Below are 20210 nucleotides of genomic sequence, written 5' to 3'. Positions count from 1 at the left end.
TTATATTTTCTTATTTTTAAATTTTGATTGGAGTATGGTTGATTTACAGTGCTGTGTTAGTTTCAGGTGTACAGCAAAGTAAATCACATAGGATCTGGACTGGGCCCTAAATACCACTGTAATACAGGAACATTGCCCTTCCTTGGTCCTGACTCCTTCAATCCTGACTGCACAAAGGAGAGAGCCTCAGCTTGTTGCTGACTATGACCAACTCTCCACCATGTGTAAATCTTTAGCCCCAGACTCAAGGCCTTTAGGTGGGCAGCTGTTGAATTGTGCCCAACGCCTTCCTACCAAAGATATGTTTAAGTCCAAACTCCTGGTATATGTGAATGTGCCCTCATTTGGAAATAGTCTTGCAAATGTAATTAAGATGAGTCATTAGGGTGGGCCCTAACCCAATATGGCTATTGTCCTTACAAGAGGAGATGAGACACAAAGGTAGAGACACACAGAGAGAAAGCTGTGTGAAGGCAGAGACTGGAGTGATGCTACCACAAACCAAGGAATGCCTGGGGGTACCTGAAGGTAGGAGTTGTTGTTCAGTCGCTCAGTTGTGTCCAGCTCTTTGCCACCCCATGGACTGCAGCACACCAGGCTTCCCTGTCCTTCACTGTCTCCTGGAGTTTGCTCAAACTCATGTCCATCGAGTTGGTGATGCCATCCAACCATCTCATCCTCTGTTGCCCCCTTCTCCTCATGTCCTCAATCTTTCCCAGCATCAGTGTCTTTTCTGATCAGTCAGCCCTTCACATCAGTTGGCCAAAGTATTGGAGCTTCAGCTTTAGCATCACCTCTCCTAGAGGTTTCAGAGGGAGCACTGCCCAGCCAACATCTTGATTTTGGACTTCCAGCCTCCAGAACTGTGAGAGGATAAATTTGTGTTGTTCTAAGCCATCCGGTTTGTGGTTCTTTGTTACAGCAGCTGTAGGAAACTAGTTCACTCACCATCTACCACGTGAGTAGAATACTCTTGTTTTTGTTAGCATGGCAGCATAGAGCAGTGCTGAGGACCCTGGGGTCTGAAGCTGAACTGCCTCCTTCATTTACTAATTGTGTAACTACAGGCAAATTTGTGAATCTGTCAGTACATTAGTGTCTTCCTCTGTAAAATAACAGTACTAACTTCACAGGGTTGTGAGGATTTTAACAAGTCAAGACACTTAGCTCAATGTTCAGAAAGGAGCAAGGACTTGGTAAATATTAGCTACTATTACTATTTACTATTACCTTATATTCATAGTAAATGATAATACTTTTCCATTTACAGTTGGGATATAAAGTTTTCTATCAAGTTTTAGATTAAAATTAAGTTAATTAGAAGAACATTAAGTAAATGATAATATAAATGGTTGGTGGATAGGGCAAATATTATGAAGGTGGTAAAACATGAATTGAACACTTGTATGTGTCAGGCACTATTCAAAGCACTCTACATATTTTAAGACATTTAATCCTTAATATTCCTCAGGAAACTGCTATTATAGTTCCATTTTCCAGACAAGAACCACAGAGAGGTTAAGTAACTTGCCTAAGGCCACACAGCTAGCAGGTGACAGGCAGTCAGACTCTTGAGGCTGTGCATTAAGCAAGCAGAGAAGGTTTCTGGCCAAGAGGCTGTCTTGGTCCCCTTGTGGTTTTACAAACTGGGATTTGTTCTAAGGAGGTGAACTCAGCCTGGTGAGTGTGGAAAGGAAGTGTCACTCACTCTGCCCCAAGTCATCCCCACTGAAAATAGTCAATTTCTGTCTGACAAAGTCACTCCTCTCCTCCCAGCCCTGCTTTTGGATGTCCAGGGAAGCTGCCAGCAGCCAAAGCCCTTTGGGAACAATAAAAGGCTCAGTGTTGACATTTAATACATGATAAAGTACTCCCCTCTCCAAGTCAGCTGCTGAAAAAAACAAAAAAACAAAAAAAAAACAGGCCTGAGGGATGAGTCTATTAAGTGAAAAATAAACCTCTTTTATTGTTTTGACCGAAAACACATACTGCGTTTCACAAGCTTATAGCTGGGAACAATATGAAATTTTGGCAAAGGAGACTGGGGTGACCTCTCCACTCTCACATGATGACCCCTCGCTGTGTGAAGAGCAGATGGCAGATCATGCACTGGCTACTGGCCGAGGGCTTCTCTCAGCTGTGGTCAGAGGTGGTTAGAGGTGTGAGTGAACCTCTCCACAAGGAAGCCCCCCTCCACTTCCACCACTTTCCCTTTGCTTCTTCTAATCAGCCTGGGCGGTAGAGCAAACTTAACACTTCTTTAGAGCCATAAATCCAAGAAAGTAAAACTTTGGGCTCTAAAAGCATTGCCAGTGAATCATGGAATATCAAACAGAATTAATACATGGATGGTTCTTTGACAATGGATGGTGGAGAGTTGTCTTGAAGCAAGGTGGCTTAAGGGCCACTTCTGATTTCCCCTAGACCTTGTCAAGTCCATGAAGAAAGAAATTAACAAAAATTTGTGCTTCCTTCCCAGGAGAAAAGTTATCCAACATCCAGTGTTTAAGTGAGAGACAACAACCTTGATCTTGAGCTGTCTATTTCCTTGGACTTACGAGACACTGTCAGTGGTACAAATCTGAGTTACCCAACTGTGGACACTTCTATGTATTTTTCCTCTCACTAGAAAATTCCTTTTGATTTTCTAAGATACAAAATGTGGAAAGGATCTCTGATAACTCCTTGTGGGCAAACAATACCCATACATAAGCAACAGACATTTCAAAGTAATCCATTCAGATCATTATAAATTACAAAACCAGAAAATAAACACATGAAACCCCACCACACCTTTTGGCTTTCTAGTGGCATGTACTAACAAAGAAATAAGCTGCCAGCCCTGTAACTCTCTATGTTTTAGAACAAAGATATGAAAAGTGTCCCTGGCTCTATAAAATAATTTTTATAATATATTTTACATGTCTAAGGTTTATTTGTATAATTGTCCATAATGACTAACATGTAATACCCCTTCTATAAACATTATTCACATACATATTACCTCATAAAGGTTCTCTTTTTGTCTATTAAAAAACACTGTACTGAAAAAACAAGCAGAGACACAAGAGTCTATAGATTATCTGCTGATATTTCCATGGAAAGGTGAAATTTTCTCTTCTGTTTTCTCTTTCTTCTTTTTTCCTCTAAATAATACCCTCTCCCTGACCCAATATAAGAAGCAATAATTCCAGAAGATGAAACTCAGAACTAATGATTAGCAAACTATTCTCAGGTGCATTTCTGGCCTGACCTCATTCTAATCACTCAAATTCATCTGAATCTGCCTCCTCATACCTCCACCACTTTTGACTCATGGCCATTTGAAATCTATATTCTGAAGCTGACAGTCCAGAGATGAAAACTTTAGGGAATGGGGAAGCTTTTCTTAAGCTTCTGAATTTGGCTGGGAATAAATCAGGTTCTTTAATTTGTGCTTTGGGGAAAAAAATATTTGTTTTACTGGCTAAGCAGGTTCAAAGGAAAAGCTAAATCTTCATGAAACCCTCCATGAAACTGTAAGCTGTGAAAAGATTCCAAAGATGAAAAAAGCAGCATGTGTAAATATTGGCAGTGGTGCTTTCTTGCTGTTCTAAATGTGAGAGGCAGAGGCCAGTCTGCTACTGCTGCTGCTGCTGCTAAGTTGCTTCAGTCGTGTCTGACCCTGTGTGACCCCATAGACAGCAGCCCACCAGGCTCACCTGTCCCTGGGATTCTCCAGGCAAGAACACTGGAGTGGGTTGCCATTTCCTTTTCCAATGCATGAAAGTGAAAAGTGAAAGTGAGCTCAGTCGTGTCCGACTCTTAGCATCCCATGGACTGCAGCCTACCAAGCTCCTCAGTCCATGGGATTTTCCAGGCAAGAGTACTGGAGTGGGTTGCCAGTGCCTTCTCCAAGGCCAGTCTAAGAAGAAGCAAATCTGAACAAGAGAGCCTTGAGGACATATTTATAATTAACCAACGTGAACTGATGGTTTCTGGGAATTAAAAGTTGTATTGTTTTCCCCAATCCAGTTTATACAACTTGCTTTTGAGTGGACAGCTTACCTATACCTAACGTTTTGGTATATCATCTATAAAGTTAAAATTCCTCCCAACTCTGACATTCTATGAGTGCCCTGAAAAGTGAAGTCATTGAAACCTATCTATAGGTGAGCTGTAGGGCTTCATGGCTGTAACAAGTAGATTCCAGAATCTGAAGGCAGCATCTCCATATTCATTGCTTCCAACGCTAAAGAGCAGCCAACCAAACCCAAATTGACACCAGAGAAAATGGAACCAACATTTAGTCATGGTCGTTGAGAGGAAAGAGATGACTGACAACTGGTGGCACCCTCACAGACCATGTGTGAGAAGATGTCATCACTGCATTAGCCTTTCTGTGGTCTCATTGTGCCTCTTGCCTCCTCACTTACCGTTTGGCAGATAAAGCCAATGCTGTGGGGCTTCTAACAAAAAGTCTCTGGATCAGAGATTGTCAGGGTGAAAAGACAGAATGGAATTGGAATGGAAAAGAATGCAGATGTAGTGGAGTGATGCAGCGTGTGTGGTCAAGGGAGGAGGTGAAGGCTGGGGACATTGTGAAGAAGCCCTGGCCTCTCTGGCTTGAACACCTGAGAGGAGATTATGATACCACCCCCCTGCATTGGTCTAAACCGAGCTGGAAGCAACAGGCCAGACACAACTCTGGGAGGCATTTGATGTCTGGTCTTTTCTTTTGTCGGTTAGGTGCCAAGGTGTGAGAAATTGGCAAGAAGAAATTTGGCTTTGACAGCAGAACAGAAAAACAGGAGGGCCAAGGGTCTTGTGTAACCTGTAATGTCTCATGGCTCCTGTGTTTCCTCCAGCCTGGTCCACCACCCATTGATATTGTGGGAAGACAGATTTACTTTTTCTCGTATTCTCCTTCTGTCTTGGAGACCAGTCTATTGGTATTCCTGTACCGTCCCTGATGTCCAAGGAGTATCACATGGCCCAGAACTCTGCACTGAGGAGTTTCCATCCAAGCAGACGGTTTGTTCTCTTCAGCATCCCGTTATTACTACTCCTCCAAGGAAGATTTCCAAGGCGGGATCTGTGAAGGTGAAAAGGATTTCAGAATCTATTGTGTGTAAATGCAGCCTGGTTCCAACTACAGTTCTTTAACATTCTTAAGCTGTTTGGGCGTAATATGTCTTTTAATTTCACAAGAGAGATATGGTATTGTCCATTCATCATATCAGGAGACACATACTCTCTATTTTCCCATTTCTGTGGATGCCAACTTGATCTTTGGGTTAAGGTGGTTGTTTACCAGCATTCTCCACTATCAAGTTGCTATTTTCCACTTTGATTAATAAGCATCTTTGGAGGAGATACTCTGAGCTCTTCAGGCTTTTACCTACTACTTTTAATATCCATGGGTGACTCTTGCCCAAGCCAGTGGCTACTGTAGTGGTTACCAAATGGTGATTTTAATAAAATTCCATCATTCCTTCTATATTTTGTAGCTGGACTCTACTGTCAGGAAGAGTTTCTCCTTCTCTCTCATAGTATAGACTATTATCTATATACTATATACTATAGTATAATCTATATACTATAGATTATATACTATAATCTATATACTATAGATTATTATCCATTACTGCCAAAAATGAACAATCTGAATCTATTGATGAAGAAATACCAGGCAAACCCTAATTGAGAGACATTCTGTAAAATAAATGGCCTATGTTCTTTGAAATGCCAGGATCATAGCAGACAATGACTCAAGGAACTGTTCCAGATGAAAAGAAACTAAAGAGACAAATGTGTGGTCCTGGATAGGATCCTAGACAGGACATTAAAACCTTTCTTCTCTGTAAAGGAATAGGACAATTGGATAAGAGCTGTAGAGTAGTTAATAGTGCCATATCAATGTTAATTTCTTGATTTTGGAATTATATTGTGGTTAGGTAACATCCCTGTTTTTAGAAAATATACACTGAAATATTTTAGGGGACAATGAACATTTTTAGCTTGCTCTCAAATGGTTAGGAAAGATTATATATATAATTAATATTAAATTTTAATTTGACATTTAATTAGTATATATGTATATACATATTTAAAAGAGAGAGGGTCAAAACATACATAGGAAAATGTTAATATCTAGGGAACCTAGTAATGAAGGGTATACAGGAATCCCTTGTACATTTTTAGCAACACTTATAGATATCTGAAATTATTTCAAATAACTTAAAATTCACAAGGCCTCAGAATTTCTCCAAAGCCTGAAATATTGTATTTTGATTTCCAAACTCAATCTGCATCCCTATCACCCCCACACATGTAGCCAATGTCCTCCCCTCCCTGTGTGTCCCTTGGGGCCTCTTCTCTTCCTGAGCACATTCAGGAGGAAGTGCAGCCAACACTTCCGGCTTTCCCTTGTCCAGGTGAGGGCAGGCGGTTTGGATGGGCATCACAGGAGTTGGCTTCTCTCTATGACTTTGCGGCCAGTGCTTGGCTCTTGGCCCTTCTGAACGCAAATGAAGTCCCAACCGACTATGCTGAAGGGGGACAGGAGAAAACTAAGAGGGTAATGGGAAAGTGGTCCCAGAACATTGAGAAAGACTTGTTTTCTAAAAGACCCAGGCTCAGGATTTGTCCACAAGTGAGTTCCACGAAAACCTAGTAGAACAGGACATAAGTAGGAGAGGGAATTTTCCATCTCCTGTCCAATGTCTTTCCTTTGGAGCCTGATTTCTTTTCTATCCAAGGACTCCTGCTGATTTAACAGGCCAGTTTTCTCTTTGGGGAAACTTTAGTGATGATCACAGCCTCATTCTTTTCAGAGTGACATGGGACAGTTGGATCTTGCAAGCAAAGTTTACGGGAAACAGCAATCTGGGGAGTCTGACTCGAACTCCCAACTCTTGAAAGGCCAAACTATGATTTGTTGTTACAGAGACAGAGTGTACTGAAGGAGGCTGAGCTTTCAAGCAGGCAGCCACATCTGGGCTAACCACTGAGCTTTTATACCCTCTCAGGGCCTGCCAGTGAATTGCAGGACTTACTCCTTTGTTGATGTGCTTCACTCACCATAACAGCAGGTAAGAGCGATGAGGGGCTTAATGGGACTGCTTCTTATTCAGAGGGAGAAGCAGGCATAAATACAGAGTCTGCCTCCCATCAAGATAATCAGTTACACAGGATCTGGAGTTACGCTGTCTCCATTGTCCACCCCCAAACGTGGGCAGGAGTTTCAGCCTGCTGTTCACAACTTTTATTTATTATTTAAAATTTTTTATTATTATCTTTTTTGGCCATGCCATACAGCAAGCGGGATCTTAGTTCTCTGACCAGGGGTCAAACTCATGCCCCCTTCATTGGAAGCACAGAGTTTTAACCATTGGATCACCAAGTAACTTCACAACTTTTAGTCCTTAAAAGGGAAAGTGCCTGTGTTAGTCATATCCTGCTTCTTTTATCTTTGCCTAAGTGGGTACTGGCTCTGAAGCTGGGCACCTGCCTTTGGAAATGGGTCAACCCATAGCTATCACAGTGGGCCCAGAAATGACTGCTTTGGTCTGCACATCAGGCCTGACATCAGCATCTGGGGGCGTATCCCTCTGAGACTGCAGGCAAGGTGATTTGCGTCGACTGCTTCTTGATCTCAAGGGAGTAGTAGCTGTTTGTTAGCTCTTTAAGTACCTTTATTGTGATGTAGCATTTCTAAGAGTCAGCACAGGGACAGGGTAGTGATAGGAAATAACTGCCAATCGAGGGCTGACTGCCACATGAATCTGACCTTCCAGGTTGTGCTAAGTGATATAGAAAGAACTTCAACTCTAGGATCCACTGACATCTTAATAGACACCTCAAAATCCCATCAGTGGCAGGAGGTGTGAATTTACCTGTGGCTGGCATTGTGCTATACTGGGTAGCAGCTCATATCACTCCTGTGTCCATAGGCCAGGGGCTTTAGGATTAGGCAGGTGATGATTCTTTGTTTATTAAGTGATCAGGGGACAGGTCTCCCTGAAGTAGAAAACCCTGATGTCTGCAGGAAAACTTTGGTGTCTCATCTTAAATGAGGTGGCAAGTAGCTTCCAGTGAACACTAGAGTCCAATTGCCTGGATTTATTCCCAAGCTCCACCAAGTCCCAGCTGTGTGACCCCATGGGAACTATTTAATCTCTCTAGGTCTTAGTTTCCTTATCTGTAAAATGGGCATAGTGATAGTGTTTACTTTGTCTGGTTATGGTGAGATTTTAAAATCAGTCAATATATCTTTTTCTTCTCTCATTGCCATGGCTAATAGTCATTCCAGAACTATGTTGAGTAAGAGTGGTGAGAGTGGGCACCCTTGTCTTGTTCTAGAAAAATGGTGCCGATGAACCTATTTTCAGGGTAGAAATAGAAATGCAGATGTGGAGAATGGACTTGTGGACACAGTGGGGAAAGAAGGTGGGATGAAATGAGAGAGTAGGATTGACATATACACTACTGTGTGTAAAACAGATAGCTGATGGGAGCTCAGCTCTGTGCTCTCTGATGTCCTAGAGGGCTGGGATAGGGAGGTGGGAGGCTCAAGAGGGAGGGGACATATGTATACACGCAGCTGATTAGTAATTATCTTCCCATTAAAATAAACAAAAGATGAAAATTTAAAAATATCAGTCAATATAAGTAAAGCACATAAAAGAGTGTCTGGCACAAGGCAGCAGGTCTGTCTCTCATTATTGGCTCAAAAGCATTGCTATAAATTAAGCGACCTCTTCAAGGTTATGTATTAAAATCCTGCTTCTTGATTATCTCAAAGAACGGAAAACCATACAGGTGGATACAGACCATTAAACTGGCTCATGATCACACTCATTACTGGAGTTTCTTTTGCCTTAAAAACTTAAATAGAGTTATTAAAATCTTATATCCTAATCAACAAAATGAGGATAACAATAGCTCAGTATTTATTATACTTTATATGATTGTCATGAGATGGCCTCTATTATTATTCTCATTATATAGATGAGAAAACTGGGACTCAGAGAGGTGAAATGACTTACCCAGAGTGACATAATGAGCCACATTTGAGGTACAATGGGTGTTCTGATTCTATAGCCTGGGCTGTTCATTGCTATCCCAGAGAGAGGAGAGTGGAAGAGGGTGAAGGAGCTGGGGGTGCGGAGGGGGAAGGAGGAAGGGAGGGAAGGGGAAAGGGAAGCTGGCAACTGATAATAAGTATTCTCGGAATGAGTACGTGGGCATGGGAATTCAATAAACGTATCCTAATGATAACAAAGCAGATGACATTTCATGCCTTGTCTACATAATTCCAAACAACCATTTGACCACTTAGAAAAATGAGATTGCTTTTTGCATGCTGCAGAGTCGTGGCTTTAAAGAGCTGTGAGGGCCAGTCCCTTTGGAAGGTGAGTTTTTATGATCCTGCAGTCCTGGAATGCTAATACCTGATCCAAGCCCCTTGTTTGAGGGATGAAATGGGGCCGAAGAAAAGGGAAGCAAATTGCCTCTAAGTTAGTGGCATCTCCTTTAAGTTCATTCTTCCTGTGAAGATCCTTCTTGGCAGGAAAAGGGAGGATTCATTTATTCTCCAGTTCATTCAACACATAATTGATTGATGACCAAAAATGTTTGATAAATGAATGAATTTTCTTGACACCTTGAGCTTGTTCCTGTTCATCTCGTCACTGTGCATGTCTGAGTTTTCAGTCTTCAAATCTCAGTTCAAAGCTGGCCTCCTTGGAGAAACCTTTGTTGTCCACTCTACCTAATGTCACTCATACCTCCCAGTCATTGTCTGTCCCACCAGTTTGTTTCCTTCATAGCATCTGTCATATAGAAATAATCCTGTGTGTTTAATCATTTTCCATTTATTGCCCTTCATGGAGGCAGGACTATTACTTGCTTTGCTTTGTTCACTGTTGTGAACTGTATGGAACAAAACCTCACACACAGTAGATGCTCAATATTTGTTGAATGAAGATGAATGAATAAGTGAATGAGGTGACATTGATTTCTACCCAGGAAGAAAACATTCTGTGACTTTAAATGGAGATGGAGTGAGAGCTGGGATGTTGGCCTGGAGCCCCTTGGTCATAATGGCATGTCCAGCAGGGGTTTAACTAATCAGCACATACATTTCCTGAATTACAAAGTGTGCCAGGGACATTTAATTTCTGTTAATTGGCACTGAGGAGGAGGGGTTGTTATCGAAATCACCAGCCAGCTGGAAGCATGTCTGTGTCAGACCTGTTTGCAAATCAGAATGGACATTTCATAAACCTTGTCAACCTTGTGAGGCTGCAAGTCCCCAGAGGGGCCACACCAAGGTGCTCACTAGCTGCATTCAGGGTCATACACAACCTTAAACCTCAGACCTTCAACAGATGGGAGGTAAGGTGTAGGGACAACCAGAAGACAAAGGACTGATGAGGGTTATGGCATGAGATGCTTTTAAAAATAACTGTCATATTGCCTCAACCCTGGCACCATTCACCAGCTGATCTGAAAAGTGAAAAGAACAAAGACGCTGAGATTTTCTAGTCTTGCAGAGCCAGCCCCACTGCTTCCTTTATGTGACCTTAGACAAGTGATTGATCCTCAGAGCCTCAGATCTGATCTACAATAGGGGACAATAACACCCAACTCATGGGATTGTTGTGAAGGTTAAGTGTGAAAAGGCATGTGTAAATAGTCACGACAGCTAACGTCACAGAGTGTTTTCTATGAGCTGGGCATTGTGCTAGTGACTTCACGCCCCTTATCTCATTTAATCCCCACCAAACCATCAAAGAAAGCACAATTAGAACCTGCATTTTACAAGCAAGGGGACCAGAGCTTGGGAAGATTAAATGACTTTTCCGTGGTAATACAGGGAAGAGACGCCGAGTCTGGATTTGAATCCAGGTCACCTGCTTCACTGTGTTTGTAACCTCCCTGTAACAAGCCTCTAAGGCAGTGGCCCCCAGCCTTTTTTGATACCAGGGACCAGTTTCGTGGAAGACAATTTTTCCATGATTTAGGTGCAGGGGGATCATTTTGGGATGAGTCAAGTGCATTACATCTATTGTGCACTTCATTTCCATTATTATTTGGGTTTCCTGGTGGCTCAGCTTGGAAAGAGTCTGTCTGCAATGTGGGAGACCTGAGTTCGATCCCTGAGTTGGGAAGATCCCCTGAAGAAGGGAACTGGCTACGCACTCCAGTATTCTGGCCTGGAGAATTCCATGGACTATAGAGTCCATGGGGTCACAAAGAGTCGGACATGACTGAGTGACTTTCACTTTTATTTCCACTATTATTACATCAGCTCCACCTCAGATCATCAGGCATTAGATAGATTCTGGAGGTTGGGGACCCCTGCCCTAAGGGATTAGACCAATGCCTGGCATTTAGTACACGTGTAATGAATGGCAGCTAGAAGGATCTTTTCTTATTCTAGCATTTCTCCTGATCTTGTCATCACGCCTTTGTCATAACTGCAGAATTCACTGCTAGGGTCCCTTTTGCACACCAGCACCTGGCCTATGTCTTACTTCATCTTCCCAATGACTTTGTGAAGTGCTGATTATTGTTTTCACACTTCAGATGAGTAAAGAAAGTCCCAGAGAGGTTAGTTAACTTGGTTCAAGATTAGACAACCACAAAGTGGTAGGGCCAGGATCTGAGCCCAGGGACATATGATTCTAAAACCCAGGTGGTTTCCTCTCTATGTAATAGCCATTTTCCATGCTACCGTCTTTCAGAATCTCTTTCTGCTCAGTGGAGTTCTCCTGACAACTAAAACATTCCTTCTAGGACTTCCCTGCTGGTCCAGTGGTTAAGATTTTGCCTTCCAATGCAGGGGGTGTGGGTTCGATTCCTGGTTGGGTAGCTAGGATCCCATATGCCTTGTTGCCAAAAAACTGAAAACACAGAACAGAAGCAATATTGTAGTAAATATATGATTTTGCTCAGTTGTGTCTGACTCTTTGCGACCCTATGGACTGTAGCCTGCCAGGTTCCTCTGTCCATGGGATTTTCCAGGTAAGAATACTGGGGTGGATTGCCATTTCCTTCTTCAGGGGAGCTTTCCAACCCAGGGATCAAATCCTGGTCTCCCTGATTGCAGGCAGACTACTGTCTGAGCCACCAGGGAAGCAATAAAAATAAAAAATAGTTCATATTAAAAAAATAAAAACAAACCAAAAAGCCCACTTCTTTATCACTCCTTTCTCGCACATCTGTCTGTTTGATTGAGACTAGCTCTTTCTTATACTCCATTTCTGAATTGTGCCTCTCTATGTATGTATGGGTAATAGCTACCGTTTATTGAATACTTTGATGTACTGCATACCACAATCGGGGCTGTACATGCAGGATCTCGTTTAATCCTTCTGAGAATCCTATGAGGTGGAGATTCTGATTCCCATTTTATAGATGAAAAAGCAGGTTTAGGGAGGTGGTGTAACTTTTCCAAGTTGCTTTAGTCATTTGCCAAAGGAAACATAACTAGTAAGTGACAAGCTGGGGCCAAACCCCAGATAATCTGATTCCAAAACCCACCACTCTAGCTATTATGTTTTGTTGTTTCTCCATATCTTGTTAAGTTCCAGTGGATTGGGAACACAGCTAGAATAGTTACCCCCAAATCCCTGTTGACTGATGTTTTAAAATTTAGTTCTTTACTGGAGGTTTCCATGAAGAAGGTCCAAACTATCAAATATGCCAACATCTAAATTGAATGTAAGCTTAAAAAAGAATTCAGTTTATAAATAGAACATGCAGGATGGAGTATTTGGAAATGTGGTTCTGATATCTAAAAGAAGCCTTCCCTTCCATATAGTATGATCCCCTCTGTTTGACTGCTCTGTCCTTTGTCATGGAAGCTGTTGCCATCACTCTTGAGTAGTGACTACCATGTCTTCCTCAGGGAGTGTGGTCCTTTGGGTCTCTTCTAGACAGAGAAGAAAAATATCTCCTAATGACCAGGCAAGAATGGGGTGGGAATCTAGGTATGATCCTTTGAAGGTGATATTTATTTGAATTCTTCTTTGGTCCTTCAGGTGTTTTTGCTGCCTCCTTATGTTTTGATTCAAGCTTGCTTTTGCTAATTTGTGAGTCTCCTGACTGCAAATAGTTCTCACAATCCACTTGGATGGTCCAGGGAGGAGTCCTTGTTTTCATGGGAAAGGTGTTAGGATGGCTCTGGCCTCTAGGACATGTGTGGGCTACAGCAGTCAAACTCTGACATTGCAGATGGCCTTCATCAAGTCAGTCAGTCACACTAGCATGGTTTCTAACAGCATTAACCAAGGATACACAGAGTGGCCTTTGCAAATGTGTTTTGCCTTTCTCTCCGGGTCTTGGCTGGCATCGCTTTAGTCTTTACCAGACTGCAGCTCTTGTCCATCCAGCAGTGACCCTATTTGCATAATTAGCTTGCATCTGTGGGTGTGTATTTACTCCCCCAAAGCAACTGCCTTTGAACTTTGGATAAATATCAGCATGGAACACTGGAAGATGTCAGCTCTCTGAACCCTCTTGTTCCCACAGAGAAGATGAAAGTGGGGGTCATTTTGGAAATCATACCCCCCTTCTTCTGAACTGTATATTATTTAGAGTGAGGACAGGCAAAACCAGAAATAGACTCGTGAAGAGGGAGAGATCTAGAGACCACAGAATGATCATCATGTTCTGATGTCAATGATCCAGAACCACATTGCAAGCTTTGGTTCTTTTTCAAGTTGGCTGTGCCTGGCCGCCCTTGCAACAGGGGTAGATGTGCTTCTCAGATATCTCTGTACAGAATATTCTCAGTCACCTTCTTTCCCACCCCTACTTCTTGGTTGGTAAGACCCATAGACTAATTCTCTGGGAGGGCTTCACCCCGAGTTAAACCATCCCCCCACTCCCATCTCCATCTTCATCCCTGTGGTTTCTGCAGAACACACACATTTTGCATCCTCTCCAACTTCAACATGTTGTGTGTTTACAGTTGCCACTGAAGAAGAGGGACATGATGACTTCTTTTTTTCTTTTTTTTTAAATGGATCTTTCTGAGTCAGGGATTGAACTTGTGTCTCCTGCATTGGCAGGCAGATTCTTTACCACTGAGCCACCAGGGATGCTTGGGACATGGTAACTTAAGATTAAGGTTTGGATTTAAGAGTTCTGGGTTCTAGTCCTTGTTACCTTGGACAGATCGTTTGACCTCTGGGCCATAATTCTACTCTCTAAAATGGAATAACAGCAGTACCTGCCATCATAGGGTTGGGTAGGATTGAATGGCATGCCACATGTACAGTGCTTGGTACACAGCAGGTGCTCAGTAAATGGTAACAATTATCACTGGATGAGAGTTAGTAGTCTCCCTTCCATTTCAAACTCATTATGTGACCTTAGTCAAGTTGCTGAAACATCCTGAGTCTCAGTTTCTTGATCTGTAGTCTGTGGACAAAGATAATTTTTCTCTGAGCATTTCATGAAGTTCTTGGAAGGATTTGGCAGCAGCAGCAAGATGTGTTTTAGTTTCAGAATCTGAGAAGCTACTCTGGTTTCTGCAGTTGGCTACCCAGAGGCTCCAGGCAAGGTGCAGAGGAAAGCTGTGTTGAAAACCCTATATTCAAGGAATGTAGGCACAGTCACAGCCCATATTTTCCTTATTCAGGAGCAACAGGGCCTCCTAAAGCAGCTGTACTTGGAAGAATTCTTGTAAAAACCCCTTTAAACTCGAATGCCTCAAAACCAGACATGCCAGTGCATCAAGATCTCAAATCCCAGGAATAAATCAAAGCGTTTGAGTCCCAATGACAGTAACCAGATGGGAGTTTAAATATTCAGGCTGGGTGTGTATGGCCTCAGGTTGCAGTATCTTCTTTGACTAGTGTTTACTGAGTACCTCTATGAGCTGTGCTGAAAGTTCCATATGGTACATGAGTGGGATATAAACATGGGAATGATAAACATGGGATTCAGGATAGAGGTTGTGAGGGAAGTGGGAGGTGGGGAAGGAAGGAATGAAACTGGGAGAAGCACACAGCAAGTTTCAATTATTTTTTAAAAAGCTAGGTGGTAGATATATGATTACTGGTTTCATGATCCTATATAATTATGTCTATAGGACATTTCGGAGAAGGCACTGGCAGTACTCTTGCCTGGAAAATCCCATGGACAGAGGAGCCTGGTAGGCCACAGTCCATGGGGTCACTAAGAGTCGGACATGACTGAGCAAACTGAGCGACTTCACTTTCACTTTTCACTTTCATGCATTGGAGGAGGCAATGGCAACCCACTCCAGTGTTCTTGCCTGGAGAATCCCAGGGACGGGGGAGCCTGGTGGGCTGCCGTCTATGGGGTCGCACAGAGTCGGACATGACTGAAGCGACTTACCAGCATAGGACATTTAATTATAAAAGGGGAGAAAAGCAGAAAGGAGCCCAGATTCAGAAAAGAAGTAGTAAGAAACACCATTCTGTGGGGGCCATCTGTATTTTATCTATCCTGTTTACTCTATCCTCGTTGCCTCTCATAGAGCCTGGGCCAGGGTGCGTGGTGAATTAACTGCTGTTGGATGGATTGATGGGTGAATCTGCAGTGCTCCTCCATCCCATCATCTTTGATCCCACCTCTGCTGCCTTCCATTTGTCAAAGTGTAGGTCGATCAGCGGAAGGGCTTCCTGGGAACATTTTGTTTCTACTCTGGTCTAGGACACGATACTACAGCTTGGCAAACAGCAGATGGCTTGATCATCATTTAACATTGTTCTATTTCAGGCAAAACGTCCTTGTGAGCTTTACCCTCAATGACGCCAACCTGCTGTAAGGCTCTCTGGAGTTAATTCCCCAACTTGGTCCTGCCTGTTGAGTGACTGTCTTTCATGGTCACCTAAGAGGTTTCTGCAAGTGCTAACATTCCCTTCACTCAACCTGAGGGAGAACTGGGGCCTTCACTCTCAAGACATAAGCGAGAGAAGCCTCAGTGGCAGCAGCTGCTGCCCCGGGAGGGCCCAGCTTGTTAAGCACGTGCTCCCAGCTGGAGAGGCCCTTGTTATCCTGCATGCTTCAGCTGCTTGCTCCCCGAGAAGGGAGTCAGACTCTGTGGGGCCGGCCTGTGTGAAGAGGCAGTGAGAGGATCAAGATGGGGGCCTGTTCATCTTGTTGAAGTCAAGTACATGCTCCCTTACCTGCCTGTATGAGACCAGAGGAGCTGGGACACTGAAGTTTATCATTTACACCTAGGAAACTCTTAGCTGAAAAAAGACAGGTGAACAGGCGTGGAAACACCTGTCCTCCAAGTCAGCTTCTTGCTTCAGCTGAGGGCCTACAAAGGTAAATGTTAAGGGCTGAACAGTGGCCAGGATGGGGGCCAGGAAGAGTGTTGGGCTTGATAGTAGTGCTCTCAACTTCTGAGTGACCTCTGAAGGTCACTTACTCTGTACAACAGGGTAACAGTCCAGACATTTCAGAATCATTATGACATAGTGAAAGTGTTAGTTGCTCAGTCGTGTCTGACTTTTTGTGACCCTAGGCTCCTCTGTCCGTGGGATGTCCCAGGCAAGAATACTGGAGTGGCTAGCCATTCCCTTCTCCAGGGGATCTTCCCAACCAGGGGTAAAACCCAGGTCTCCTGCACTGCAGGCAGTCTTTATTGTCTGAGCCACCAGGGAACCCCAGTATGTCATAGGTATTAGCTAATCAGAATGAAGAAGGGTTTCATTGCTGCGGGTCTCAATTGCAGCTGGCCTTAGCTTTTGGACAGGACAGCGATGGGGAGGACCTGGAGAAAGAGCCAGGGTGTGAGAGCGGGGAGAGCCCTGGGGAGCTCAGAGAATCTACTATTCACCTATCAGTACAGGACGCTTTCAATATATTGACAACCAGTGTGACCATATTCCTGCTGAATTTCAGAGCCAAATGTCAGCACTGCTATACCATTTAAGAAAGGTGAACTTTCTCTCATTTGTTATGTACCTCTGAATCACCTGGGGAGCTTGTTGAAAACACATATGCCTAGTCCCCACCCCAAAACTACTGAACAGCATCCTGTAGGGCCCTGGCAGGGACCATTATGCTCTTGAGACCTGTGTGCCTGGATCAGCTGATATCTGGGGACCCAGCTCTATGTGGAAGGGGTTTAAGATGCTTCTGAGATGAAGTGGAACATAGTCTGGAGGGGAACACACAGGTGCAGGTACGTGAGTGAAGCAGGCTGCTGGGGTCAAGGCAAATTGAAGAGCACGTGTCCATTTCACTGAAATCTTGACCTTGACGCAGCTCCCTCTGGATGGCTGCCTATCAGGAATGTGGGCCTGATGTAGACGGACTTTCTGAAAGTCCCAGGGAAGCTGAAAATCTGTGAGTCAGAAGTCAGTGTTTAGTTCGGCCTCTCACTGAGTCATAGGTGGGACCACTGCTTTAAAATCTTCCTGCAGAAGCTCTGTCTATGGGAGTGGGCAGGGGAGGAAGTGTAGATGGTCCCATGCCAGCCGGGAAGGAGACAGGCTTTAAGTGAGGACCTTGATGCTGTTTGTGTGTGCGTGCTCGGTCGTGTCTGACTCTGTGCAACCCCACGGGCTGTAGCTCACCAGGCTCTTCTGTCCATGGGATTCTCCAGGCAGGAATATGGGAGTGGGTGCCATGCCTTCCTCCAGGGGATCTTCCTGACCCAGGAATTGAAGGTCTCATGTTTCCTGCACTGGCAGGCAGTTTTCTTTACCACTAGCTGCTTATGGCAATCATTTCCTCAAGTGTGGTCCTCAGAGTCTGTCCTCAACTGGTTGTGCCCCTCCTTCATCTCTCAGGTGTCCTCCCCTCTGTTCCTGCCCCAGCACAGCCTGCCCATAGCAGCTTTCCTTGCACTGAGGTGTCAGGGCTGATCACAGGACCTCTTCTAGGGACTCCGAGTCTTGGCTGAGGGTATAGAGTTCTCACAGGAATGTCTGGCTTCAGACGTGAGGTGTTCCACACCCACCTGGGATCCCTGGAATGTTCCACACAGGAGTGGATTCTTTGTGCTTGGGGACAAGAGAACTTGACTTGGTTGCTACATTTAAACCCATTGCCAGTGCTTCTTACCCCGCTTGGACACCCTTTCTCTCATCCTTTTGCCTGCCTGACTCCTGTCCTTCAGGACTCAGCTTAGACTGTGTCTTGACCTCCATGACTAGGTTACTTGGTCTCCTTTTAGCACCACAGCCCTGGGCAGGCCCTTATTTAGACTTTCTTGCCTGGAATTTCAATAGCCCACTTCCTTAAAAACATTCAAGGCTAACCTTTTTCAGGTGTTCACTATGTACCAGCATGACTTCAGTCACTTTACGTTACCTCAGTTAACCCTCACAATTACCCAGTGAGGCTGGCACTATTATCATGGCTTTTAAGAAGGCAGGGCCTAGAGAAGTCAGGTAGCTTGCCCAGCATCACACAGCTAGCACGTGGCAAATGAGGACTGGAGCTAGTCTGTGTGCAGCAGAGCCGGCAACTGTGGCCGCCGCACTGTGCCTCCTCTCTGTGGTCTGAAGGTGGTGAGCTGCCACCAAGGCTGGTCTTTTGGTTCATTGAGCACAGTCCCGATTGGGCTCTGAAGTTAGATAGCTTGAACTCAGGGTGAGGGCAGCTCGCCAGCTCACTCTGCCACTGTCTGCGGTTACCCTCCAAGCCTCGGCTCCCCAGGCTCTATAACTGGAAGAGTTACATTTGCCTTATAAGGTTATGGCGGACATTATAGCAGAGGATGTAGTGTCCAACAGGGTGATGGAACAAATGACAGGGAGTGGCAGCGAGTTCAGCTTGTACCACCCTTTTCAAATCCTCAGGTGACTCGGCAGAGATGGGATTTGTTTGAGAGGGTGTTTGCTGCTGAGCAGGGGAAAGGGGGCTGGATGGAAGGGGAGTGGCCAGTCTGGCATTGCTTACAATTCTCAGAAAGGTTACTCTATAGAGATTGTGGGCAATGGAATGAATATTCTGTTTCATTTGGAGGGCATGGATTGTGTCTTCATTACACTCAAACCTGCTTTTCAGCCACATCAGTTAAAAAGTAACTGGCTCCAGTGCTACTGAGGCACAGAGTAAATATTTGGTTGTCTGGGCAGGTCACATGTCTGCTGCTCTGGGGGCAGATTGCTAAACTCATTGCGAGTACTTTTTGTGGTAAATACGAGGGGTAGGTACTCATATTTTGACAAATCATACGATGCCTGCCTGCCTTGGTGACTTTTCTCCATTTCTCCGTCTGGATGACTATTTCCACCTCACTGAATCATGCAGTTGGGGTGACGATTTTGTGGAGTAGACATGGGTCAGTATCTCACAGAAGCACCAGAACGTGTTGGCACACTGGCCCTAGCGACCCCAAAGGTCTGACATGTGCAGTAGTTCTTGGCAGAATGATGGTTTTGTTTGTGTTTTATGAAGGTCTGGAAAAGTCTGGATAATTCAATTTGCCAAGTGTGTGGTTGGTATGTAAAAGATAAATGTTTTTAATCCCAGTATCTTTAAGAACTGTCCAGGGAGAAGGTCTAATTAGACTTGACTTTTTTTTTAAATGATATCCAGGCTTAGTAGTAAATGGCATTCATGCACTGAAGTGCCCACATTGATGGGCATGCAATAAATGTTAAATCACAATAATTAAGTTTAATGAGAATTAATCGTTTGTCTTACAGCATTGTCTCTGCTCCCTGGGCTGCCCTTTAGCCTTGTTTACAAGGCTCTGCCTGGCTGTCCCACTCAGTCAGCCCCCATCTTAGTGGGGTTACCTAGCTTTGCAGACTCCGCCCTTCTTTCCCCACCTGCCAAGAATGTCAAGGTTGGTCTTCTCTTTGGTCTTCTTCCCTGACTCATTCCCTAACCCTCTGTCTTTCTCTCTCATTCTCATCATCTCCTCCTTCTTATTCCCTTTCCTCTCCAACTTTATTTGTCCAGTCCCTTTTTACAGACACTTTCCTCTAGAAGAGACCCCCACCCAGCTCTGGATTGCCACCCTCCCCATAACATTGTTACCTTATCCTGCAACCCAGGGAAACATCTAGTCTGCCCCAAATAGAAGAAATCAGTGGAAGTAAAGACTGTTTGCAGTGCAAACAGAATGAATATCTAAACTCAAACCCCTTATGAAGTTGTTTCTAAGCATGTTGTGTTTTCTTGGGGAAGTCAGTCTAGAGCCAAGGATGAACGATGGTCCATAGTATCATACAGGACCCTCTCCATAAGTACATGCTTCTTGCTTATCTACTGTGTAG

General features: G+C 44.1%; 1 protein-coding gene across 1 annotated transcript in view; it reads right to left on the bottom strand.

Moving 5' to 3' along the window:
- Positions 1–4831: 4831 nt before the first annotated feature.
- The window catches only part of SH3RF2 (SH3 domain containing ring finger 2), a 148566-nt gene continuing 133187 nt past the window's right edge, over positions 4832–20210 (bottom strand). Inside the window, exon 10 of the mRNA XM_068981215.1 lies at positions 4832–5074. The gene's annotated coding sequence lies outside the window, so the exon portion shown is untranslated. The remainder of the gene's footprint in view (positions 5075–20210) is intronic.

The sequence above is a fragment of the Capricornis sumatraensis genome, chromosome 9 (genome assembly GCF_032405125.1).
Source record: "Capricornis sumatraensis isolate serow.1 chromosome 9, serow.2, whole genome shotgun sequence".
NCBI classification, from domain to species: domain Eukaryota; kingdom Metazoa; phylum Chordata; class Mammalia; order Artiodactyla; family Bovidae; genus Capricornis; species Capricornis sumatraensis.
This window is presented reverse-complemented; position numbering and strand designations above follow the sequence as displayed.